General features: G+C 41.5%; 1 long non-coding RNA gene across 1 annotated transcript in view; it reads left to right on the forward strand.

Annotated features, from left to right (window-relative positions):
- Positions 1–8,876, forward strand: part of LOC149470867 (uncharacterized) — a 185,282-nt gene extending 176,406 nt beyond the window's left edge. Inside the window, exon 2 of the long non-coding RNA XR_016307826.1 lies at positions 8,514–8,876. This is a non-coding gene — a long non-coding RNA (uncharacterized LOC149470867). The remainder of the gene's footprint in view (positions 1–8,513) is intronic.
- The last annotated feature ends 19,077 nt before the right edge of the window (positions 8,877–27,953 follow it).

Genomic DNA, 27,953 nt, shown 5'->3' on the forward strand with positions numbered 1-27,953 from the left:
CACTTCTTCACTTTCAGTCTCTACCAGTTCATCTAACACCTCATTCACTATCCGCATGTAATGGCGCCGGGTTTTTCCTTTTGCCATACTTGCTTCGGAGGCCTTTATAAACTGGCAAGTCTCCATGAGATCATCGACTGTCATGTGAATCAGCTGTCCACTGATTTCGTCTTGCAACTTTTCGATATCCATACTCCTAATGTTTTTCTGTAACTTCACCACGGACAGCGTAGTCACTCCTTTTCACTTCCGTGACCTTTCGGCGTGCCTTTCACCCGGCCCCACGTTGGGCGCCAATTTTGTTGCACATACGGTAAATAATTCAACTGTGCGAAGGATGGGTCGGGTGAAACCAGAAGTGTTTTATTAGGAATGGCTGTAACAAACACAGAAAACCCTTAATTACATGTGACTGGATATGTTCACTGTAATCACTGTCCTCTATACATTACTAAATATTTCCATATACATTACTAAATATTTCCATATACATTAATAAGTATTTTCATATACATTAATAAACACCTTTAATCGCAATATTGAATATCTAGACCTCTGCAGATATGCTAGTGACCTATTCTGCATAACAATAGCGTATTACAATAGAGAAATCACATTCCCTGTATCTTAGCGCCAAATCACATAGCTGCAATATATATTCACATTTATGCTACAAGTAATCTGATTGCATAATAGTAACAGCGGCATTCACTGATCACCAGGGTACATGTTAAGTCATTTTGTCCTATTTATCATGTTAAACAGCCTCCTGCTTACCTGTAACAAACACAGAAAACCCTTAATTACATGTGACTGGATATGTTCACTGTAATCACTGTCTTGTAGGAAACAAAGTGTTAGCTTTTTAGTTCCTACTTCTGTGTCTTCCTATTATCACAGGAAGTAGTTCTGCCCTCTTGTGATGGTACAATAAAAATGCAATCACTAGTATCTTCTATTGACAAAGATAGATTACTGTTATATTAGGTATTAGGCTTTGGATTTTAATTTTATGGGGCTGCCTATTTTCTATACCTCTTACATATGCATCCACGCCGGTCTGAGGTTGACAGCATTCTTTGATCATACTGACTCAAAGCTGCTGACTGGGAGCCAGCAGGACAGGCTTCTGATCTCGTGACCAGTGTGGGAGCCAATCACAGCAGTCATCTGATACAGAAGCTGTGCTGGTGACCCTTTAACTGGGCTTCAATGCCCAGGAGGCGGCATGTTGTGATTGGCTCCCACAGTGATCACATGATTGGGAGACCGATGGCTATTAGTTAGCAGCCTTGATCAAGAGCTGTCACTGACAGCTTGGTCAGGGTGCTTGAAGTGCAGTTAGCATGCTCTCCTCAGACCTCTATGGATGCTGAGCCCCTTTCTTTGCTCCGCATTACATGGTCAGCAAGGGGTTAATTAGGAAATTAAAGCAAAAATAGTAATTGTCGGTGGTGGTCGGTGTAAAAGTCACTTCTTACGTTGGTGGTCAGTGTACGCAATCTGCCACTACTCTCTTCTCAAGGAACCCCCTAGTAACCTCTAAAGCAGGGGTCTCCAAACTCTCTAAACAAAGGGCCAGTTTACTGTCCTTCAGACTTAAGGGGGGCAGACTGTAGGAAGTCAAAGAAGAAAATGTCCTGGCTTCACTGGGAGTAAATAATGCTAAATCTTTGGAACTAGGGGAGGAATAGTGCCCTATCATTGGTGTCATTGGGAGCAATAAAGCCACATCATTGGTGTTGGTGGGAGGAATAGTACCCCATCATTGGTGTCAGTGGGAGGAACAGTGACCCATCTTTGGTGTCAGCGGGAGGAACAGTGCCACATAATTGGTGTCAGTGGAATGGCTTGTGCCCCAACATTTGTGTCAGTGGGAGGAATTGTGCCCTAATGTTGGTGTCAGTAGGAGGAATTTTGCCCCATCATTGGTGTCAGTGGGAGGACTAGTGGCCTGCCGTTGGTCTCATTGGGAGGAACAGTGCCCCATCATTGATGTTAATTGGAGAAATAGTGCCTCATGGTTGGTGTCATTGGAAGGAATTGTATCTAACATTGGTGTCAGTGATAGAAATTGTGCCTCACTGTAGGTGTCAGTGGAAGGAATAGTGCCCCACTGTTGGTGTCTTTGGGAGGAATTGTGCCCCATTGTTGGTGCCAGTGGGAGAAATTGTGCCCCATCCTTTGTGTGTTTAGGAGGATTTGTGCCCCACTGTAGGTGTCAGTGGAAGGAATAGCGCCCCGTCGTTCATGTCATTAGGAAGAATAGTGCCCCATCATTGGTGTGATTGGGTGGAATTGTAGACTATCATTTGTGTCAGTGAGAGGAATTGCGCCCTATTGTTGGTGTCAGTGGCAGAAATGATGTCCCATTGTTGAGTTACTGGATGGAGTAGTGCCCCAAGGGCGGGATGAAAGCAAGCCAAGGGCTACATTCACTCCGGGCCACAGTTTGGAGACTACTGCTCTAAAGGAACCTCTGGATTCCCCCGAAACCCTGGTTTAGGAAAGGCTGAGTTAGACGCAACACAGTATTATATACCCAATCTTTTGTTTGTTGGGATTTCTGGTCTCCCCGTTGCATACAGTTTTATGAAAATAGAGCTGTTCTGGTTGATAAATTGAAGCGATAATGCTGGAGAAGCAGAGTCTTCCTATCCATTGTATGTTTCTCCAGCTCTTGAGGCCGATGTCTCACTCATCTTCCCCGTGCCACGAAAATGCTGATAGGAAGCTGCATTAACAAGATCACATTTCCTAATAGGAAAATGAGGTAAAAGCCTGAGGGAGCCAGGCACACATTTCCCTATAATTTTGGTTTATCTGTATGTTTTCAAGGCTCTGTATAGGCAGAATTAGATATCTGAGTATTTAAGTGAGATAGAAAGAAATATGGTGCCTGAGTGTTCAGGAACACTATTATTATCAACAGATAAGAGATTGTCAGCTGTAATATGTGTACATATAGACGGGGTGGACAAAATAACGGAAACCTGATGGATGTGCCAGCCTGGTGTTTTTGGACCACAAGCGGTTGTCAATGGTTTAAGAATTTAGATTAATCTAGGTCCCAGTTGTATAAATTTCATTTTTTACTATATTGTTAAGTACCAATAGTTACAAGCAGGAGACGGTAAAAGGTGAGTGTGCCAGCATCAGCTGCCATTGAGGCTGTAGGCATACGGTCCTAGGAGGTCTCGGATCTGCAAGAAAGTTGGTTCTGGAAGACTTGCCTCTGCCAAACGCTGTGTTCGCAGGTCTGTGCAGGAAGCAACTGGTTATACAGTATGGGTCACTGACTGGGGTCTGATTGATGATATGATCAATGTCTGAATGGTGAAGAACCTTCACTCAGCACCACCAACACAACACACACTTTTAAGTAGTTTTTATTATTAAATCATAGGTACAGACAGCATTATCCATCAAAATCTTCAAAACCAAAGGAATGATACAAAAATTGTAGACAATACTCATATCTGTGGTAAACTAGGTTATCTAAGGTATGTACAGCTATCTCAGTTGTACAGTATAGCATATCAAAAGTAAATTGCGCAGTTTACACAAACAACCTAAAGAAAAGAATAAGGAAAACCCTTTCAACAAGCACCATTGGTCATGAAACATCCGATAAAGGAGCTTTAGCGAGTCCACAATTTTCTCTACTTTCCTATAACATTAAACATATGGTCCCAAATTGACCACTTAGCATTAAAAGCCTTAAGGCCTTGGTTACTAAACACAAGGAACATCTCATAGGTAAAATGGAAATGAACTCTATGGATCTATTAGGAGTTAATATATTAGGAGTTCATTGATTTCTAGTTATAAGTCATAGTTAGACAAGCCAACATCAGAATATGGGAAACTACAGTTCTAGATTGAACCGGGCAAGTGTCCATAGACAAAGTGAGTAGAGCGAAGTGTGAGGATGGGGTAGAAAGAATAGCAGCTACTTTGGATCCAAGAGAAAACACTGTATTCCAAAAGCTACATACACTTATACACTCACATACAATGTAAGTTACCCAATCTCCCACATTGTCGCCTCCTTGTCGCCAACATACAGTATGCCCTTTCAAAACTGGTCTGAGCTTGGGAAAAAATGATATTTCAATTATGGATGAAATCTTCCAGGCTGGGGTTCAACCATTGGCTTCCCATATCTCTTGATGACTCAAGACATTTATTTATTTCAGGTACTTATATAGCGCCGTCAATTTACGCAGCGCTTTACATATATATTGTACATTCACATCAATCCCTAACTTTCAAGGGTTGTACAATCTAAGGTCCCTAACTCACACTCATACATACTAGGGCTAATTTAGACATATTCCAACTAACCTACCAGCATGTCTTTGGAGTGTGGGAAGATACCGGAGTACCCGGAGGAAGCCTACGCAGGCAAGGGAGAACATGCAAACTCCAGGCAAGTGGTGCCATGGTTGGGATTTGAACCAACAACCCTAGTACAGCCAGGCGGGAGTGCTAACTATTTAGGCAGTGTGCTGCCCCATGGGGTGTCTTGTGTATTTCCAAATTCTGTCCCTTCACATTTCGGAGTTTAGAGTGTTCCTGACCAGGATGAAGCTCATCCTGTTTTGAGTGGGAAGCTTTATAGCCACTACAGCAGTTATGCAGACCTGAGAAAACAAGACAGAAGGTCCACCAATAGAATATCCAAATAAATAGAAGGAACATGTTGGAGGATATAACTCCCCAACATTTACCAAAAACATAAATACCAGTTTTGGTTGGACTGGCCCACTGACTTCCTATATCTCTTGATGACTCCAGCCATGGGATGTCTCTTTTGTAGTTCCTGGCTCTGTTCCTTCACATTTTGGAGTTTTGAATGTTCCTAATCATGTTGGCAGGTTCTAACTCATCCTGGTCTGGGTGGGAAGCCTTTTAATGGCTACAGCAGTTGTGCAGACCTGGGAACACAAGGCAGATATCTCACCTAAAGAGTCTCCAAAGAGATACAAGAAAATTGTTGAAAGGTATAACTTCCCAACATCTAAAAAATATATCATAACCAAAAATGGTGCAGCACATTTAGATTAAATACCCCAAACCTTATACAATAAATGTACTCCAAAAAATACTCCACATATATAATTCTTTACAAACATGCAAAAAAACAAAGTGCATTATCCTAAAGTACAGTAATGAGGTAGATTACTCATAAAGTGCAATACTAAAATGTCAGTATAATTCTTCTCTTGTGTATCTTTCAGAGATGTCATAGTTCATTAAATAATGCATATAACCATAACTGCAATACAGTGTTCTTAAAATAAAGTGCTCTTGAAATGCATATAATGGTGACTGCAATAAAGTCCTCTTGAACCAGGGACTTGTTCCCCAGTCACTCTAGTGCTCGTGTATCATCTTCCAGCACCCCTTAGTGGGCGCCACTCACCAGATCTCATGGAACCCCATACATACATAAGAAGGTCTTTTGCGCTTGTGTCATGCCTCCACAGCTTTCTCCTTCTAGCTCTCCCCCGACTCTCCACCAGCTCCCGGCAGCTCCATCATAAAAAGAGGACTCCCAATAGTGTAATACCGCTTTTATTAGATTTAGAAAACAGTCCAACGCACCAGCATGCAAATAATAAGAATTCAGCTTAGGGTTCCATTGGCTCCGTGCATTCCATGACACTGGAACCTGCGTCACCAGAGGTGACATAAACAGCCGTAGTTAGCGAGGCTCCACCCAGCACGCTTTGTCTGTTATGATGTCTTCAGGGGATCATTGCATTGGATTTGGTTAGATTTTCTGCACTATCGCCCCAAAAGGTAATTGGAGGGTACTCATCAGATAAATTGATATCGGAGGTGAAACCAAAAGTGCAGAGTTTGGTGGTTTCTGGTTTTATGTAAAAGAATAAAAAATATATCAATTTTGGAAGGACTAACCCTTTTAAATAAGCAATATAAATGTAAAAAATATAAATGTAAAAACCAGCATTGTTTGCAGTGTTATAGTTGTTAGATGAAGAGCTTGCTGTATCTTCCCACTAATCAGAATTCAAGGAAATAAGTTTTCATTTTTGTAATGCCTCTCCACTCAGTATTCCACTCAGGAAGTTTTCCAACTATTCTTATACGTTAATGAGGGAAACAAAAAGCTCCGAGAAGGTTATTAAGCTTCATAACTCACTCCACTCTGCCTGCAACTTCCCTTTGTCGTAAACAGCAATACGGCAGATTAATAAAGGTCTGAAAATAAATTGCTAGTTCAGACTTTCAAAGGGATTTATGTAGTGGTGCACCAAAATGAAAATTCTCGTGACGAAAACGAAAATTCAGGATGCACTTGGCCAAAAACCAAAACCAAAATGGACAGTTTTTAACAATTTTTTTTGGAATAACATACACTTTAATAATTGAAGAAAAAAAGACAACATATACTTGTGACAGAAAGCCAGGAAGAACTAGGGGATGTGTCCAGGATGGGAGGTATATTTGTCCCAGATTCATGCTCTACACTGACTGTCTCTCCTTTGTGCTGTGTAGTGAGCCTGTTTAGCTCACTGATGATTTAATGAGCTCAGCTGTAGCAGGTTAGGAGCTCTGGGCTCTATAAAACTCCCAGGCTGCTTAGGGAGAATGCTCCAACCTGGAACCAGTTTGCTGTGCAGGACAGACTGGGGAGCAACCAAACAATACTGTGATGAGAGTAAATCTGTGTGATTTTGGACTTGGAGACGGTCTGTGTGAACAAGGAAAAAATGTCACCAGCACACCGAGGATCACCAATGTGAGTCCAAAGGTTTTAATAAACCATCACATAGTTACAGCAAGGCAACGTTTCGGAGTCTCGCAGGACCCCTTCATCAGGCATGTGACTCACTAACCCTCCTGTAACCCCAACACACCCTAACACTAACCCCCCTGTAACCCCAACAGACCCTAACACTAACCCCCTTGTAACCCCAACAGACCCTAACACTAACCCCCCTGTAACCACAACACACCCCAATACCCTCCTGTAACCCCAGCACACCCTAACACTAACCCTCCCTGTAACACTAAGATCAACACTAATCCCCCTGTAACCCCAACACTACCCCTCCTGTAACCCCAACACATCCTTACACTAACCCTCCCTATAACCCTAACACTAATCCTCCCTATAACCCTAACACTAACCCTCCCCGTAATACTAAGATCAATACTAACCCCCCTGTAACCCCAACACACCCTAACACTAACCCTCCCTGTAACCCCAACACACCCTCACCCTAACCCCCCTGTAACCACAACACACCCTAACACCGCCCTGTAACCCCACCACACCCTAACACTAACCCTCCTGTAACCCAAGCACACCCTAACACTAACCCCCCCCCCTGTAACCCTAACACTAACCCTCCCTGTAACACTAAGATCAACACTAACCCCCCTGTAACCCCAACACACCTTAACACTAACCCTCCCTATAACCCTAACACTAACCCTCTCTGTAACCCCAACACACCCTTCCACTAACCCTCCTGTAACCCCAACACACCCTAACATTAGCCCTCCTGTAACCCCAACACACCCTTACACTAACCCTCCTGTAACCCCAACACACCCTAACATTAGCCCTCCTGTAACCCCAACACACCCTTCCATTAACCCTCCCTGTAACCCTAACACTAACCCTCCCTGTATCTCTTTGGTAACTGGTGGTATAAGGCCTGAAGCAGGTGTACAGGTGACTGTCAACAGGTACCGGTAAAGCCAGGACGGGTCACCCTACAGATGCCGCCACATGCAGGAAGGGTAGTATGGTTTCTGTGGGGCTCTATAGAATACTGTTCTGGCAGGTCCCTACCCTGGGACTGGTTGAAGAGTGGACAGCTCCCCTTCTACATAACAGAAGTATTCCTTGTTTCCCATTTGGTTTGACATCCAAAGGCTCATCCCATGAGCCCCTTCTGTAGAATAATGAAACTCTCCAAACCTGTCAGGCACATCCACATAAAGAGGCCCTGTCACCTCTCTACATTCTTGCTATGGCAGGTTTACCTTATGTGAAGTCAATATAGATAAAAGGTATTTTCTGTATGTCACAGGCGCCATGACTGCATCTTATCACGCAGAATATCCTCAGTATAGGCTGAGAAAGTGAAATCCAGCACCAGTCTGCCAAGTCACTTTGGCTGGACAAAATCTGCTCTAAGAACATAACTGTCTTCTCTTTGGAATGATATGGATACTCTGTGTCAAGGCCAGCTGTGTCTCTTGAAACTCCGGTGCCAGCAGTGATCTAGCGGAGCGACTGTGTTATGACTCCACCATTGTTTGAAAATTGTACTTTATTGCATTCTTTGGTGAACCACATTTACCTCAATGTTCATTAAGTGGCAGATAATACATTTCTCAATACAGTTTTTACTCCGACCGAATCTACTACTTTTATTGATGGGAAGGCATTGCGGTTCATGTGAATTTCATTTTATTTTTATATATAAATGTTCAGAAATCCATAAAGGCTTTCTTTTTTTTTACAGGTCAGTAAATTTCACTGCCAAATTAGTAATCCGTGCTACCACACAATGGAAGATAGCTCCGCTGTGGGCAGGTGACAGTCCTCAGGTGGTCATGTGATGTCAACTATGCAGCAGTTGGTAAATGTACAGATAAAAGAAATCATTGTCATTGCTCATATAGAAATGATGTAACTAATCTTCAGACATAAAAGATGACATGCGTTTGAGGTTAGATCTCATCATAGTTTTTTTAAATTGCAACATGATTTTCTGCATTTGTGAACCTAGAATTAAAGTGGAGAAATAAACTTGATGTTCTGTCTAGTTGTAGCTAACGTGTACATTTGTGATGTGTTATTTTATATAAATAAATCTGATAAAATATGTATAGTACAGTATGATTTTCTTTTGGCTGTTCTGTTGTGTTCTTATCTGTCCATATACTGTATACACTCACCGACCACTTTATTATGTACACCTGTTCAATTGCTTGGTAACACAAAATTCTGATCAGCCAATCACATGGCAGCGACTCAATGCATTTAGGCATCTAGACATGGTGAAGACGACTTACTGAAGTTTAAACTGAGTATCAGAATGGGGAAGAAAGGGGATTTCAGTAGCTTTGAATGTGGCATGGTTGTTGGTGCCAAACGGGCTGGTCTGAGTATTTCAAAAACTGCTGATCTTACTGGGATTTTCACTCACAAACATCTCTAGGGTTTACAGAGAATGGTCCAAAAAAGAGAAAATATCCAGTGAGTGGAAGTTGTGTGGACGAAAATGCCTTGTTGATGTCAGAGATCAGAGGAGAATGGGAAGGTTGCTGCTACATTCAGATGGTAGGGTTAGAATTTGGTGTAAACAACATGAAAGCATGGATCCATCCTGCCTTGTATCAATGGTTCAGGCTGGTGGTGTAATGGTGTGGGGGATATTTTCTTGGCACTAGCAATGTGTACCTAATACAATATGCCAATCAGTACTGTTAAATCACCTTTTAAGAAGTGGAAAGTTCGGGGATCTCTTGATACCAAGCCAAGGTCAGGTAGACCAAGAAGCTTGCAGCCACAACTTCTAGAAGAATTGTTCAGGATACAAAGGGAAACCTATAGGTAACCACAAGAAAAATACAGGCTGTTCTGGAAAAAGACAGTGTGGTTGTTTTGAGGGAGCACAATATGATGACACTTGAACAAAAATAACCTGCATGGTCGAGGTGCCAGAAAGAAGCCTTTACTGCATCAATAACACAAAAAGGCCCGGTTAGGCATGTCAAAGTGTTGTCGGCCATATTGTAACCGGGCTTTTGTGTGGCATTGGTGCAGTAAAAGCTTATTTCTGGCACCTCGACCAAACAGCTCCTTTTGTTCAAGTATCACCGTATTGTACTCCTGAAAAACAACCACACCATCTTTTTCCAGAGCAGCCTGGTTTTCTTTTGAGGTTGTCTGTGGGTTTTTCTTTGAATCCCAGACAATTCTTCTGTCAGTTATGGCTGCAATCTTTCTTGGTCTACCTGACAATAGCTTGGTATCGAGATCCCTGAACTTTCCACTTCTTAATAGGTGATTTAACAGTACTGATTGGCATATTCAAGGCTTTGGACATCCTTATATGTCCTTTTCCATCTTTATAAAGTTCCATTACCTTGTTACGCAGGACTTTTGACAGCTCTTTTCTGATCCCCATGGCTTAGTATCTAGCCTAGTCAGTGCTTCCATGTAAGAGCTAACAAACTCATTGACTATTTATACATTGACACTAATTGCAATTTAAAAAGCCACATATGTGGGACATTAACCTCTAACTGGCATTTTAACCCGTGTGTGTGTCACTGTGTGTGTGTGTGTGTGTGTGTGTGTGTGTGTGTGTGTGTGTGTGTGTGTGTCACTGTGTGTGTACCAAGGCCAAACATTCCAGGGGATGGAAACTTTTGATGCTGGCCATTTGGGTGATTTCTGTTATTATGATTTAAAAAGGAGCCAAACAACTATTTGATAATAAATGGCTTCATATGATCATCATCCTTCAATAAAAGAGCATTTTTTGGCATGATCAGTCTTATTTTCAATATCAATGCTAAAATTTCACAATTTCTGCCAGGGGATGTAAACTTTTGAGCACAACTGTAAGTTCCCACTGACACCAATGATCTTTTTAGCTATCTGTAAAGAGGTAATTCTTCCCAATGTGTAAGGGCCATGTATAATTGCAAAAAAAAAAAAAAAAGAGTTGATTCCCCCATTCACGCATTCAATGAGGGTGGGGAAATCCTCCCACCGTCCTATTGTATTCTGATAGTGGGGAGCCTTCACTGGCAACAGAAAACAATGATCAGTGTTGCTGGCTATAGTGGCTCTGATCATTCAGGAAAATCTCAACAGGTTGGTTGTACACAATTCGATCGATAGATCGACTTGAGTACAACCAACTAGTGAATACATGGATTGAAATTCGGCTGGTCCCTGCTGAACCGGCAAAATTTCTTTCCATGTATGGCTGGCTTGAGAAGCATTCTTCTCACTGACCATCACACTAATGTATCATGAATTGTACATACATTCATTTTTACCAGGGGTTCCCTGATACTGGAAAGTTTTTTTTCAATGGTTCCCCTGTGTTGGAAATGTTGAGAAAGGCTGCTATAGAGTGTCACTAGAGTGACAGCTCTGGGTCTGCTGGAGCTGCTGACATCACAAGATGGCGGTGCCCAGGAACAGTCTTGGGGCTTTTGAGAGACACAATGAAGACTTACACGGGTAAATAACAAGCCTAAAATACATTAAAAGTACATCATCGTACGGAAATCTTGTTCAAGTGCATGGACTGGTAACCAGGTCTCCAAGTATATAGCTTGCAAGCTTACCACTCCCATTCAAAGTGTGAGACACACCAGTCATTGGTGGTTTCATATCTAGAGATACAATTTTTTACCTTCACCCCAGAAAAAGATAAGTCATTGTTGAGACTGCCAGAAGAAGGATATTGCATTAAGCAATCTCATTAGTGAGATGACAGAGACGAGTCTCCAGAGCTATCAAATATACAAGGCCGGGTTATAGAGTCACCTCATATAATCTGTGATATCTGGAGAAATCTGATCTCTTTAGTTTGGTGACTAGCTGAAGCTCCTGACTTCCCTTGACAATCACGAGTTGTACATGAATACACACACTTCTGGGAAGGTAATTCTTTCCAGATATGTTACATACAGTCAGGTCAATAAATATTGGGACATCGACACAATTCTAACATTTTTGGCTCTATACACCACCACAATGGATTTGAAATGAAACAAACAAGATGTGCTTTAAATGCACACTGGCAGCTTTAATTTGAGGGTATTTACATCCAAATCAGGTGAACGGTGTAGGAATTACAACAGTTTTCAACATTACAACATTTTCTGCAAATTAAACACAATTTTTATAGGTTGGCAATTTTATGCTTAATTTTGAGTTTATTTGTACATATATAATACATTATTTCTTGGGGTTATTGTTACTAATTATATATTGAAGTTAATGTAGTGGATACATAGTGTATTCTGCAGAGATATAAAATGTACTTCACGGTATTACTTTATATCAGGGGTCTCCAAACCACAGCCCGCGGGCCACATGATGCTGGCTACAAGATGTTATCTGACCCACAGCTGATGTGCACAGTCTCTGCTCTGATGGGGTCCCTGATGTAAGGGGGGACTGCTCTGTGAGGGGCCATTCTGATGGACGCTCTGATGTAAGAGTGGCTATGATGAGGGCCCTAATGTAAGAGGGGACTCTGTTGGGGACTTTGATGTAAGAGGGGACACTGATGGGGACTTAGAGGGAATCTGATGGGGGCTTTAATAGGGACTTTGATATAAGGGGGCTCTGATGGGGACCCTGATGTAAGGGGGGACTCTGATGGGAAATTTGATGTAAGAGGGGGCTTTGATGGGACATTTGATGTAAGGGGGCTCTGATGGGAACCCTGAAGTGAGAGGGGACTCTGATGAAGACCCTGATGTAAGGGGGACTCTGATGGGAAATGTGATGTAAGAAGGGGCTCTGATGGGAACCCTGATGTAAGGGAAAACTCTGATGGGTACCCTGATGTAAGATGGGACTCTAATAGGGACCCTGAAGTGAGATGGGATTCTGATGAGGACCCTGATGTACAGTTGCAAGAAAAAGTATGTGAACCCCTTGGGATTACATGGAGTTTTGCATGAATTGGGCATAAAATGTGCTCTGAACGTCATCTAAGTCACAACAATAGAAGAACACAGTCTGCTGAACATAATACTACACAAACATTAGATGTTGCCATGGTTTAATTGCACATAATATGTAAACATTCACAGTGCAGAGAGGAAAAAGTATGTGAGGCCCTAGCTTAATGACTTCTCCCAGAGCTAATTGGAGCCAGGAGTGAGCCAACCTTGACTCCAATCAGTGTGATGATATTGGATGTGTTGCTGACAGCTGTCCTGCCCTTAAAAAACACACACCTGTTTTGGGTTTACTGGTTTCAAGAAGCACTGTCTGATGTGAACCATGCCTCGCAGAAAAGAGCTCTCAGAAGACCTACGATCAAGAATTGTTGACTTGCATGAAGCCTGGAAAGGATTACAAAAGTATCTCCAAAAGCCTTGATGTTCATGTGTCCACGGTAAGACAGACTGTCTACAAATGGAGAAAGTTTAGCACTGTTGCTACTCTCCCTAGGCGTGGTCGTCCTGTAAAAATGACTGCAAGAGCACAGCGCAGAATGCTGAATGAGGTAAAGAAGAATCCCAGAGTGTCAGCTAAAGACCATTGTCATTGATGGGAAAATGAATTCCAGAGTTTATCAAGACATTTTGCAGGAAAACGTACGACCATCTGTCCGCCAACTGAAGCTCCGCAGAGGATGGGTGATGCAACAGGACAATGACCCAAAGCATACAAGTAATTCAACAAAACAATGGCTGCAACAGCACAGAATACGCCTTCTGGAGTGGCCCAGTCAGAGTCCTGACCTCAACCCGATTGAAATGTTGTAGCATGACCTTAAGAGAGCGATTCACACCAGACATCCCAAGAATATTGCTACACTGAAACAGTTTTGTGAAGAGGAGTGGTCCAAAATGACTCCAGATCGTTGTGCAGGTCTGATCTGCAACTACAGGAAACGTTTGGTTGAGGTTATTGCTGCCAAAGGAGGGTCAACCAGTTAAGTCCAAAGGTTCACATACTTTTTCCTCCCTGCACTGTGAATGTTTATATGTTGTGTGCAATTAAACCACGGCAACATCTAATGTTTGTGTAGTATTATGTTCAGCAGACTGTGTTCTTCTATTGTTGTGACTTAGATGACGTTCAGAGCACATTTTATGCCCAATTCATGCAAAACTCCACGTAATCCCAAGGGGTTCACATACTTTTTCTTGCAACTGTAAAAGGAAGTCTGAGGGAACCGCGATGTAAGGGACAACTCTGATGGCGACTCTGATGTAAGGGGAAACTTTGATGGGGACCCTGGTGTAAGGGGAAACTCTGATGGGGGCCCTGATGTAAGAGGGGACTTTGATGGGGTCTAAGAGGGGAATCCGATGGGGGCTCTAATAGGGACTTTGATATAAGGGGGCTCTGATGGGGACCCTGATGTAAGATGGGGCTCTGATGGGGACTCTGATGTGAGGGGGGACTCTGATGGGAAATGTGATGTAAGAGGGGGGCTCTGATGGTAACCCTGAAGTGAGAGGGGACTCTGATGAGGACTCTGAAGTAAAAGGAACTCTAAGGGAACCCTGATGTAAGGGAAAACTCTGATGGGGACCCTGATGTAAGAGGGGACTAAGAGGGGAATCTGATGGGGGCTTTAATAGGGATTTTGATATAAGGGGGGCTCTGATGAGGACCTTGATGTAAGATGGGGCTCTGATGGGAACTTCGATGTAAGAGGGGGTTCTGATGGGGACCCTGATGTAAGATGGGGCTTTGATGGGAACTTTGATGTAAGAGTGGGCTCTGATGGGGACCCTGATGTAAAAGAAACTCTTATGGGGACCCTGATACAAAGGGGACTTTGATGAGAATAGTGCAGAATGGGTGTATTTTTGTTTGACCTTTATTAATGGCTCAGGTTTAGTTGAAATGTCTTTGCTTTGCTTTAGTGAAGTTCTTTCTCTGTTATGAATCATATTGTGCCAATTACAAAAAAAACTCAAAGGAAAATGGATTCATTCTCTTGTAACTCATATATTTTTTTAGCCCGCAGATATTGGTCCTCGCACTGAAAAGTTCAGAGATCCCTTTATATGATTTGGACATTGATAGCTTAGTAACAATTTCCTGACCTTTCTATTGGTTAGCGGTGAGATGAACTATTATTCTCCTGTATGGTATATATACTACCGAGTTGTCTTCACACATTGAAGTCTATGATGCTCACAATCTATAAGGGGAAAGCACATTTTAAATTCATGAGATTTGTCATAAAATAATAAAAAATGAATGAATAAATAATCAAATAAAACATCAATTTCCACATTTATAAAGATTCCTGCAGGTGTATTATTTGTATTTTGAATACCTGGGATCTACTTTCCTGACAATGAGATGTTGTGATGATTGTACACATTTAGTAGAGGTATACCTAGTGGGAGAGGAAAGAAGAAAAAAAAAGGGGGGGGGGGGAGTAAGGGGGAGTGGAAGGGGAGGGGATGGTTTGTCTTGTTCAGGTGGGGTGGGGACTGATCTAGCCTGAATTCCATACTAACTTATGGGCCTTCTATGTTCATCTAGAGATAATAACTCCTTTCTGGGGGGCTCAGCATAGAATTCCTATGTCCATCAGTCAATTTCCACCTTTATAATAATTCCTGCGGGTGAATTATTTGTATTTTGAATTCATGGGATCTCCTCTCCTGACAATGGGATGTTGTGATGGTTGCACACATTGAGATACATGGCAATCTGCATAACAGGCACTGTTTATGAACAAGGCTCCAGGCCTCCCTCACCATGGTTGGGGTTGTTGAGTTATAAATGAAGGTTGGAGGCACACAGGGAGTGGAGATCATTCATGGAGGGGGAGGAGTGTGTGTTTCCCCCTGATGGGATACATCAGGAGAACATTGGGGTTTTGATTAATTACTTTAGACTTCTGGCATGTACTATTTACTGTGATCAAGATTAAGGCTGAGAAGTGAGACTCCTCAAGGCACATTATGGAAAGTCACTTTCATAAAAGTAATGGAACTGATCACAGGAATGGTGTCAGAAATGTCAAATTAGCCATAAATATTCCATGTTCTTGTGTAAATGGTAAACTGAGAATACTTCCATTACACCTCAACACATTTGTATCTGATTGTAGGATCTCCTTTAGAACTACTAACAACCATGTAGTGCAAGGGGCTTGCCTGATTGGATACAAATTGAATGGATAGATTAGGTAGGTCCTAACATTATAGAGTTTTGGTAAATATGAAGTTGATTCTACAATGCCCCAAACTCTTTCCGGCCCTGCTTGCTATGGACATGGAGCCTATTGTCGAGGCACCTCATGTCTCGCTCAACATTAGGAGTCATTTGATTGGTTGGCTGGAGGTCCTGTATGCGGACTATTTCCTGCTCTTCCTAAATGACCTGGGCCTCTCCCTTCAAGGAGCCCTGCAAGGCTTACAAGTCTTTTAACAGAACTTACGAGCCTCCAGGTCAATCAGACTAAGTACCTGTTGTTCCCTGTAGACCCCTGCACCTCCAAAGCCCCGAACACACAATGAGAATATTGGACGAATGATTGTCTGTTTTTTTTTTTTGCATTCTAGCCTCCATATGAAAAATGAAGAGGTTAGGAAAACTCTCCTAAGACAAGACAGGATCCTTTAGAGATACTACATCTAAGAGATGTGGACTATTATCTTACCATGTGGTGTGAAATATAACACCGGAATTCCATTAACAGTATCCTTACATCTTTTGATATTACAATTAGGAACTGTTCAAAGCTTTTCGAAAATTCTCTAAGGAAGTTTTTTTTTTTCTATCATACTTCTCTGCTTGTGACTGTCCAGGGACATCCTTATTTCAAAAAGATTTTTGATACAATATTCTATACCTGTGGCCTTTCATGGCTTTCAAAAAGGGTTGTTTTAAATGCAACTCTTTAAAGCTTAAGTGATTTTAATTGAAGATGATCTTTTTTGCAATACAAAATAAAGATTTTTTTTAACTTTTTATATATTTATTTTCATTTTAGATATGTGGTCATAATACTTTCTAAACAAGAATGAAGGTAAAAAAAAATACAAAATGTTAAATTGTCACCTGGAGAGGTACAGAGGGGAAATCATCATCCAGTGGGACAAGCTGTTCTGATGACAACTGTCTAAAGCTGGCCGTACCCTAGTAGATTTTCAAACTAATGTTTGAATGGCATTCTTCAACATATTGAATGTAACAAACAAATGTTCATACAAAGATACTTCAAAATTTCTTTTGCTTTTAACAGTTGATTTTGGAATGAATACATTTTCCTGAACAAAAAAATCACATACACTGTTAGAGATTAGTTTTTGTTTTATTTTAAACATTTTCTATCCTGCTCCTTTCAATTTTGTAGTCACTGCAGTCAAAACAAATGTTGATTCACTCCACTAAATCTAGCCATAGATGGGTAGAATTTAAATGACAATTCTTGGGAAAAGAAGGTTCTAAAGGTCATTTGTTTTTCTAATCATTAGTGCGGACAAATTGCTGTTCATTTTTGACCGCAGTGATGAGAAAATTCGAAGGAGTAGGATGGAAATTTTTCTTGAACAAACAAATTCCTAACGCCTAGTATATATGATGAGAAAATCAGACAAACAACCACCTACAAGTGTAAAATTAAAACCTTGTCACATATTGTCAAAAACCAAACCCTTTTATTCTTTTTTAACCTCTCCTCATATTTTAACCTCCCAGCTTCATGTCTCTTGATTCCTGTAGTTGCCCCATGCTCTTGGCTCTCAGTTTCCACACAAATCCCATCCGATCTTGAACACTTAGGACGACATGCTTTGAGAAACCCACCTGGACTATCTACAGCCATCTCACCCTGCTAGCCATTCCTTACCTGTCCTCAATCATGCAAAAGTGGCTGATGGACATTCTAGACCTAGACACTGATGATAGGAGGGAGATGTGGGACCTTCCTTCCATGCATTTAGTCTCCATAAAGGATAAACTTATTACATTTAAAAAGATACTTAGAGCTGATGACACCTTATACACGCTCCACGTGAGGCTTTCCTCAATCTCTTGGCCGGGGTGCTCTACAACTACTCACTGGGAGATTTTCACACGTCTTCTAGTCCTGCCTGGCTGTCATGCAATACTGGCAGGACGTAATAAATGTTGTTGATGGGATAACTCATAACTGCTTTTCTCCCTCTCTATGGATCTGCCTGGTTGAGGACTTACGTGAATTTGCAATTCCGGGTAGGGGGCACGCACGCCTTAACCACACCACCATTGCCGGCCTTAGCTGTTGACCACCGGGTCCAGGCCGGTGATTCCCCCACCATCACCCAGAGATCACCAAGTATCGCTGATGGGGAGAGGTCTGTATGCAAAAAAATATAGATCTCTCCCCTGTCAGCTCCTGCACACTGCTTTGTATTGCAAGAGCAGAGCCATAGAAAGCAATGTGCTGACACAAGCGCACACACAAGGTGCACAGTTAACCCTTTGATCGCCCCAGATGTTAACCCCTTCCTGCCCAGTGCTATTAGTACAGTGTCAGTGCTTTTTATTAACACTGATCACTGTATTGGTGTTACTGGGGATGTCAGTGGCAGTTAGTCAGTCCCCCCCAGTGTCAGAATGCCTGTCGCAGTCCCGCTATTACTAGAAGAAAAAAGAAAAATATCAGTATCCATACCGCCATTGTAAATGCTATAACTTTCATGTAAACCAATTAATTTACACGTATTGGGATTTTTTTTTTTAGCAAAGGCATGTCGCAGAATGCATTTTGGCCGAAATTTATGACGAAATTTATGACGAAATGTGATTTTTTTTTAAATAATTTCTACTGGACATGTTTAATAGCAAAAAGTAAAAAATATTGTTTTTTTCTTAAAATTGTCAGTCTTTTTTTGATTACAGTGCAAAAAAATAAAACCCGCAGAGCCCAACAAATACCCCCAAAAGAAAGCTTCATTTGTGTGGGAAAAAAAAGACATACATTTCATGTGGGTGCAGCATTGCATGACCGTGCAATTGTCAGTTAAAGTAACGCAGCGCTGTATTGCAAAAAATGGCCTGGTCAGGAAGGGGGGGGGGGATCCTCTGAAGGGCGAGGGGTTAAAATGAAGCAGACTAATTTGCTCCAGCCTTTTTTTCTCTCTTTCACTTTCTCTCTCCTCCTCTTTCTCTCCTGTGCTTTCTGACTTATTGCTCTTTCCTATCTCTTTGTCTCTCTTTTTGTTTAACCCCCCTAGCGGTATGATGATTTCAGATTTTTGGTGTTGAAAGCGGTACCATTATTTTGCATGGAAATATGTAGTTTTTTTATTGCAGGCTGTAATTTTTAGGAATAACTCACTGAAATCTGTCCGAACAAGAGTCTATTAAACATCCCGGGTAGGATAAAATTTGAAACACGAAATCATAAATTATAATTTAACCTCCTTGGCGGTATTCCCGAGTGTAGCTCGGGGTAACATTTCAGTACCAAAAGCGGTAACCCCGAGCTACACTCGGGAATACCATGCGGCGCTGCTCCGGCATGTGTTCTTCACTTACCTTACCCTGCGCTCCCACGATGTGTCCCCTGCAGCGTCCCCGGCCATCTCCTCCGGCCGATGCCGGCATCCGGCTTCTGTGTCCTGTCCCTGTGACGTCGGGACGTATGGGCGCCGCCGCCGCCGCCGGCGGGAAATTTAAAAATTTTAAAAAATGTCATTTTTTTTTTTTTCATTTTACACAGTAAAACATTGCTGTTTCAACCTATTTTACATACATATTGTCCCTAGTGCTTTGTCCTGTGCCCTGCCTGTATTTTGTCTGTTCTTTCTGCCTGGAAACTGAGAAATGTCCATGGCGTCCAAAAAGTGTCCCTTTAGGTCAAAAGCGGTTTAGATCAGCTAGAGAACAGCGATAGTAAATCAGAACCACTTACAGAATTGAGTGATAATGATTCGTGGGGGAAATTCGTCATCAGAAACTGAAAACGATTTTGCGACTGAGCTCAGCAATGTGCGAACTTGGCGCTCTATTTCACATTTCAGTGTTTTTGGTTTGATTATATTATTGAATTACATTTTTTATTATTTTTATATTATTTTTATGATTATTTATTAAATTATAATTTATGATTTTGTGTTTCAAATGTTATCATACCCGGGATGTTTACTAGACTCTTGTTCGGACAGATTTCAGTGAGTTTTTCCTAAAAATTACAGCCTACAATAAAAAAAATACATATTTCCATGCAAAAAAATGGTACCGCTTTCAGCACCAAAAATCTGAAATAATCATACCGCCAGGGAGGTTAATAAATATTCATAAAAAATAATAATATAATAATAATACATTTAATTCAATAATATAATCAAACCAAAAACACTGATATTTGAAATAGAGCGCCAAGTTCGCACATCGCTGAGCAAAGTCGCAAAATCGTTTTCAGTGTCTGATGACGAATTTCCCCCACGAATCATTATCACTCAATTCTGCAAGTGGTTCTGATTTACTATCACTGTTCTCTAGCTGATCTAAACCTGCTTTTGATCTAAAGGGACGCTTTTTGGACGCCATGGACTTTTCTAAGTTTACAGGCGGAAAGAACAGACAAAATACAGGCAGGGCGCAGGACAAAGCACTCGGGACAAAATGTATGTGAAATGGGTTGAAACAGCAATGTTTTACTATGTAAAATTTGTTTGGAAAAAAATGACTTTTTTTTAAATTTTCAAATTTCCCGCGGGTTCCGGCACCCGTACTTCCCGACGTCACAGGGACCGGAACACAGAAGCCGGATGCCGGCATCGGCAGGAGGAGATGGCTGGGGACGCTGCAGGGGACACATCGCGGGAGCGTAGGACAAGATAAGCTCTGCAGGGAATCCCTATGCAGCGCCGCATGGTAAGCCCGAGTGTAGCTCGGCGTTACCGCTTTTGGTACTGAAATTTTACCCCGAGCTACACTCGGGAATACCGCCAGGGGGGTTAAACTACAGGGGGGTTTTGACATTTGTGTGTGCACTGAGTTGCCCTGTACACTGCCTTGGGATTGCATTTTCCCTGTACTACTTTGGAATTTATACATGCTTGTATCGCTTTTGATACCGTTCTTCTGTATTTTGTGTATGTTTATATGGATACATGATACGTGTCTTCTGCTGTTCCGTTGTTTTAAGTAAAAATAGAATTTGAAAAAAAAATAAAATCAAGCAAACTAAATCTTTCAAATGACAAACACATTTTCTGAGAATTTTCGTACAAAGTTCCTATTCCTAGCCTTCCTATTCCTTCTGTACTGAAATGTATTGTAATTGTATTGTCTCCCTTCTATTGTAAAGTGCTGAGCAAACTGTTGGCGCTATATAAATCCTGTATTATAATAATAATAGTAATAAAAAAGTTGCCTAAAAATTTTTGTTCAGAATTCTATTCATTTATGGTCAGCCTAAAAAACATTCAGAACACAAACATTTTCGAATTAGGTTCTACATAGAAACATAGAAAAATGACAGCAGAAATAAGTCTGAGCGGTCCATTGAGTCTGCCTGTTTTTTTTGTTTTTATTTAAACTTGTTTTTTTATTTGTGTTGTGTATTTTTTTCCCTCTTCTTTCTTTCTTTCTTTTTTTTTTTTAACTTTCTTTGTCTGAGTATAGATCTATGCTTGTCCCAAGCATGTTTGAAGCCATTTACTTTAGAGGAACTCACTACCTAGAAAAGTGAGGGCAGAAAAGGACTGAGTGGTCCATCAGGTCTGACCAGTTTTTTTTTGTTTGTTTTTTGGGAGGGGGGGGGTTGTTTTGTTTTTGCCCCAAGCATGTTTTTAAGCCATTTACTGTTGACTTGCTCACTGTCTCTTTTGGGAGTTTCTTTCAAACATCAACTACCCTTTCAGTAAAATAATACTGTCTAAGGTTAGTTTTGAACTTTCCTCGTCCAGTTGAAGGTCATGTCCCGTGTTCCTGATCTTGGCTTCATAATGAAAATCCTGCCCTCCTGAGCCTTATTCACCCCTTTCATGTGTTTAAAGGTTTCAATCATGTCTCCCCTTTCCCTTCTTTCCTCCAGACAGACTGTACATATTAAGTTTCTGAAGCTGCTCTTGATATGTTTTATCTCCCAGACCTTTCACAATTTGTTTTACCCATCTCTGGACTGGTTCTATCTTATCAATATCTTTTTGTAAGTGAGGTCTCCAGAAATGGACACATGGGGGGGGGGGATATTTGCTAAAACTGGAGCACTCCGAATATGGTGCAGCTGTGCATGGTAGCCAATCGGCTTCTAACTTCAGCTTGTTCAATTAGGCTGCATTCACACTTGAGTGTTTTGTAGTTCCAAGCTCCAAAAAAGCTCAAACTTAAAAAAATCAATTGTTCTCTATGGTGCCTGTCTGCTCAATCAGGTGTGAACAGGCACCATAGAGAACAATTGATTTTTGAAAAGTTTGAGCTTCTTTGGAGCTTAGAGTTTCAAGCTACAAAATGCTCAAGTGTGAATGCAGCCTTAAGCTTAGGCAATAAAACCTGAAAGCGGATTGGTTACGAAGCAGAGTTGCACCAGATGCTGACTGGTTATGATGCAGAGTTGCACCAGATGCTGACTGGTTATGATGCAGAGTTGCACCAGATGCTGACTGGTTATGATGCAGAGTTGCACCAGATTTTACATTTAGTAAACAACCCCCAATATTCTGGTCAGGTTCTACAAGTGTATGGCCAGCTTAAGAGTAGATTTCCATTCTTTTGGAAAGATGTCCTGTGTTGTCTAGATCAGGGGTCTCCAGACTATGACCCTCCAGGTGTTGAGGAACTGCAAGTTCCATGAGGCCTTGCAAATCTTTGACAGCCACAGCCAAGACCTCCAGAGTCAGAAGCATGATGGAACTTGTAGTACTTCAACACCTGGAGGGCCATAGTTTGGAGACCCTTGGTCTATAGTATAGGAAGTGAAAAGAAATCTTTTCACCATTTTCTACTCTATCCAAATTTTTTAAAAAAGGTTTTACTTTTTATACATTTTTATATTAGGTTTTGGACAAAGTGTGGAAGATCTTCCATTAATGAAGGCAGACAGTAAGACATCTGGACAAAAGGTTTTACCCCGATCCCACTCCATCCAAAACTCTGCTTCCTCTTCAGACTAAATTCATTTTCCACTTTTACAATAAACAGTTTTGGCCGGAGTTACTTGACTTTATTAAAGGCAAACAGGCTGTTCACTTTGCAGGATAATATACTCCAAGTGTGATGAGTGAGGTGAACTGGATGGACTTTTGTCTTTTTCAGCCAGACTAAGGCTGGCCATACATTATACAATTTTCTGTTCAATTTCTGCCCAATTTCCTTTATATTTACCTTCAACTATGTAGTGCAAGGGCTTGCTTAATTGGATACAATTGAAAGTGTTGTTTAGGTTTGACCTCATATTATATAGTGTTTGGTAAGTCTGAAGCAAAATTCTCAAGAAAATTGTATAATGTATGGCCAACCTTTGGCTGGCCATATATCATACAATTTTCTTCAGGATTTGGGTTTAGATTTAAACACTTTCAATTGTATCCAATTAGGCAGGCCCTTGCACCACATAGTTGATGATAAATCTAAAGAAAATTGAGCAGAAATTGTAAGGAAATTGTAAGTCTATACAATATTAGGCTGGCCATACATTTTACAATTTTCTTGAGATTTTTGGTTTAGATTTACCAAAAATAATAAATATAATAGAAGGTCAAACTTAACAACACTTTCAATTGTATCCAAGTAGGTGGGCCCTTGCACTACACAGTTGAAAAAAATACTAAAGAAAATTGGGCAGAAATTGGACAGAAAATTATATAATGTATGGCCAGCCTATCTATGTAACTATGAATCTCTGGACTTCCATCATTCAATCATGTGTATGCGAAAATACAGTTTTTAAAAAATATTATTCTTACACATGGTTGGGTTTTTTTTGCAAAGTGAATTTTTACCATATTCACGAAGTTAAAGGAAAATTCCCTTGCAAAGTGACCACCTGTTTGCCTTTAGCAAGTCAACCCCCATTGCACCCAGTTCTGGAGACCTCACTTACAAAAAGATACAGATAAGACAGTTCGAGTCCAGAGATGGGAAACAAAAATGGTGAAAGATCTGAAGGACCAAACATATCAGGAGAGACTTCAGGAACTTAATATGTCCTGCCTGGAGGAAATAATGGAAAGGTTGGACATGACTGAAACCTTTAAATCCATGAAGGTGGTGAATAAGGTTCAGGAGGGCAGGAATTTCAATATGAAGGCAAGATCAAGAACACGAGGACACGGACTGAAACTAGAGGAGGAAAGTTTCGCGTAAACCTTAGAAAGTATTATTGTACAAAAAAATACAGAACAGACATCCAGCGAAGGTAGAGATCTATACAATTTGAAAAAAGGAAAACAAAAATTCAAAAAAACCCAAAACAAAACATAGAAAGGTGCACACTTGCTAGGTTGCTTTGTCTTTCACCATTCCTTTGTTTCTACCCTTTCAACTTGTAATAAGTAGGATCAGTGGGGTTTATTGACTAAAGCTGGTACGCTCAGAATCTCCAGCACTTCTGCATAGAAACCAATCAGCTTCCAGGTTTTATTTCTAAAGCCTAATTGAACAAGCTGAGGTTAGAATCTGATTGGCTGCCATGCACAGATGCACCAACCAGCTGAACCATCTTTAGTAGATCAACCCCACAGTCACTATAGCCTAATAATGGTCAGTTTTATATAATTCAATTTAATATGTGGCCTTTGTTATTTTCCTTAATTTATATAATAGCAAACAACACATTACACCAGGGTTCCTCAACCATGGTTCCCCCAGAGGTTACTAAGGGTTCCTTGAGCGATGAGCAATTTCTGCCTCTCAGATAAGTTCACTCTGACACCAATGATCTATTTATCTGTAAAGGGGGGGAATTCTTCCCAATGATCATAGATAGCATATAGAGCGGGGGTCTCCAAACTATGGCCCTCCAGGTGTATGGGAACTGTGAGTCCCATGAGGCCTTGCAAGACCCTGACAGCCACAGGCAAGACTCCCAGAGGCAGAGGCATGATGGGACTTGTAGTACTTCAACAGCTGGAGGGCCATAGCTTGGAGAAAATTGTTCCGACTGACCTAATGGGGTTTATTTACTAAAATCAGACTCCCTTCTGCATAGAAACCAATCAGCTTCCAGGTTTCATTGCCAAAGCTTCATTGAACAAGCTGAGGTTAGAAGCTGATTGGTTTCTATGCAGAAGGGAGTCTGATTTTGGACTCTCCAGCTTTAGTAAATAAACCCCAATGTGTCATGAGTTGTATATATAGCAATTATTAGCAAGGGTTCCCTGAGACCACAGCATTTTCTCAAGGGATCCTCTGCATTGAAAAGGTTCAGAAAGGCTGCATTACTGAAAAAAATGTAAATTTTCAGGAGCTGAGCTCCACTTGGAATCTATCCATTAATAATAGATTATATTATCTGAAATGTGGCACCTAATGGTAACAATTGTGCCATGCCAGCAGCTCCAAAATTAATTTCCCCGTATTTATAAACTGACAAAAGTATTTTAATATACATTTTGCTTGATACAGTATATTTATCATTGCTGGGTATATAATTCCCTAGATGTTTTCTCCTGCTCCGCGTTCTTTCTCCACTGTGTTCACCAATTGCAGATTGTTCCGGGAAATATTGAGCTGCAATACATGTCCTTATTTATAACATATAAGATAGTAAATTCAAGGTATGTCTATCATAGATTTAAAATGGAGATTTTATTACTGGGGTGTCAAATTTTTTAAAAACATTTCTGCTACAAGCAAGAGAAATAAAGTAGCTTCAAAACTGATCCCCATTACCCCTAAACCAATAAGTAATATGGCTTATTTAACTCTCATTAATAATACATATGTAATGCCCATTAACCCCTTGCCTACCAGGCACTTATACCCCCTTCCTTACCAGGCCAATTTTCAGCTTTCAGCGCTGCCGCACTTTGATTGACAATTGCGCGGTCATGCAACATTGTACCCATATGAAATTTTGATCATTTTTTTCTCACAAATAGAGCTTTCTTTTGGTGGTATTTAATCGCCACTGGGCGCTTTACTTTTTGCGCTATAAAAAAAAAAGTGCAAAAAATTTGAAAAAAAAAAGTTTATTTGTTTCTTTTATAAAATTTTTCAAACAGGTATTTTTTCTCCTTCACTGATGTGCGTTGATGAGGCAGCACTGATGGGCACTGATAGGCGGCACTGATGGGCACTGATAGGCAGCACTAAAGGGCACTGATAGGCAGTACTAATGAGGTGGCACGGATAGGCGGCACTGATAGACAGCACTAATTAGGGGTCACGGATAGGCGGCACTGATATGCAGCACTGATAGGCGGCACTGATAGGTGACACTGATTATGGGTACTGATAGACGGCACTGACTGGCATCACTGCTGGGCACTGACTGGCGGCACTGACTGGCACAATCCCTGGGCACTGACTGGTGGCACTGACTGGCAGCACTGCTGGGCTGCACTGGTGGGTGGGCACAGGTGGGTGGCACTGCTGGGCACAGGAGGGTGGGCACAGGTGGGTGGCACTGCTGGGCACAGGTAGGTGGCACTTCTGGGCACAGGTAGGTGGCACTGCAGAGTGGCACAGGTGGGTGCACTGCTGGGCACAGGTGGGGGCACTGCTGGGCACGGGTGGGCGGAGCTAGTGGGCGCACTGCTGGGCGGAACCTGCGGGTCTCACTGCTGGGCACCGATCATCAGGGCACTGATCATCAGTGCCCTGATGGTCGGTGCCGATCCCCGCTCTGACAACTGCCAGTTCTCGGCAGTACTTTCCTCACGATCTGACAGCGTGAGGAAAGTGCAGCCGAGAACCGGCACTTGCATTTCCCTGTGATCAGCGTGTCATTGGACACCGCTGATCACGTGGTAAAAGGCCGGTGGGATCGGCCTTTTACTACATCTCGTGATCAGCTGTGTCCGTAGGACACAGCGATCACGGAGATCGCCGGGTGCGCGCCCCCTGGCAGGAGAGAGCGTTCTGGGGGGACGTCATATGACGTCCACCCAGAACTGGCCGGCCGCAGTGCAGCCGTCATTCAGCTATCTGCGGTCGGCAGGTAGTTAAATAAGAATTATTAATCAATTATTATGTACATAGTTACATAGTTAGTCTTGTTGAAAAAAGACAAAAGTCCATCCAGTTCAACCATTAAAAAAAAACAAAAACTATTTAGTCATAGTTACCCGTTCCGTGTTAATTTGGTTATTATTAATACACCTCCCATGTTTAAAAGTCTAAAATATTATAAAATAATAAATCAAACAAACAGAAAACAATTGCAAATTTGTGTAAAAAGGCCAATTCTAATTTAATGAATGTACTCCCTAAATTAAAAGATCCTCCAAGAAAGTTACCTTTCCAAGTTTAAAAAATAAAAGTAATTACCAATTTGCAAATTGTCAGAACATCACAGGAGGGGCAGAGACAACACTCCAATAGGTTGATTTTTGTATTTTGTATATTCATGTATACTTAGACTTATATACAATTTTGATAAAAAAAGAACTCCAGCTAAAATCTTAGCACACCTGATAGGGGATCCTACCGTTTCTCACTCTATATAAAGCAAACATTTTTAATTTTGTACATATATTATCCATGTAAAATATAACCATTTATGATAATAGGGGCAGATCCGGGGAAATTATTTGTCTGTATTATAAATAGGCCGTAAGGATCGGTTACCCTGACCCGTAATAGATTTGTGTGAATTTGCTGTGCCGGCCTACGCCTCCAATGTCTTCTCACTCTTTGCAGGTCCTAAAAGATCCACTAAAGCCGCAGGCTAAGGGCAACTACTGGACGGTGGATGTGAGCCAAATTCCTGAGGATGCCATGAAGCTGCAGCATACGAGTGGCACCCGGCAAGAAGCCTACCCTCCTGACCTGGCTCCTTATATCCTGCATGGACAGCCCTACAGATTGTTAAACTTTCACCACCCCCATCTTTCAAACGGAAATACTGTGGTCAGATCAGATGCAGAGGCTGGTCCCTCAGTACAAACCCAACCCCCAAATATAGATCCTGCCGCAACCTTCCCAAACATCTTCTGGAACCTTCCAACATTATATTCACAATATGTGCCCCCTAATGTGGTGGCCCCTCCCAGCATACTCCCTCTCCTGCTTTACCCCAACTTCCCCTTTTCCTCTCGATATAACTACATGCCTACCCCAT

The sequence above is a fragment of the Staurois parvus genome, unplaced genomic scaffold (genome assembly GCF_062004578.1).
Source record: "Staurois parvus isolate SC_StPar_1 unplaced genomic scaffold, SC_StPar_1.0 ptg000030l, whole genome shotgun sequence".
Lineage (NCBI taxonomy): Eukaryota > Metazoa > Chordata > Amphibia > Anura > Ranidae > Staurois > Staurois parvus.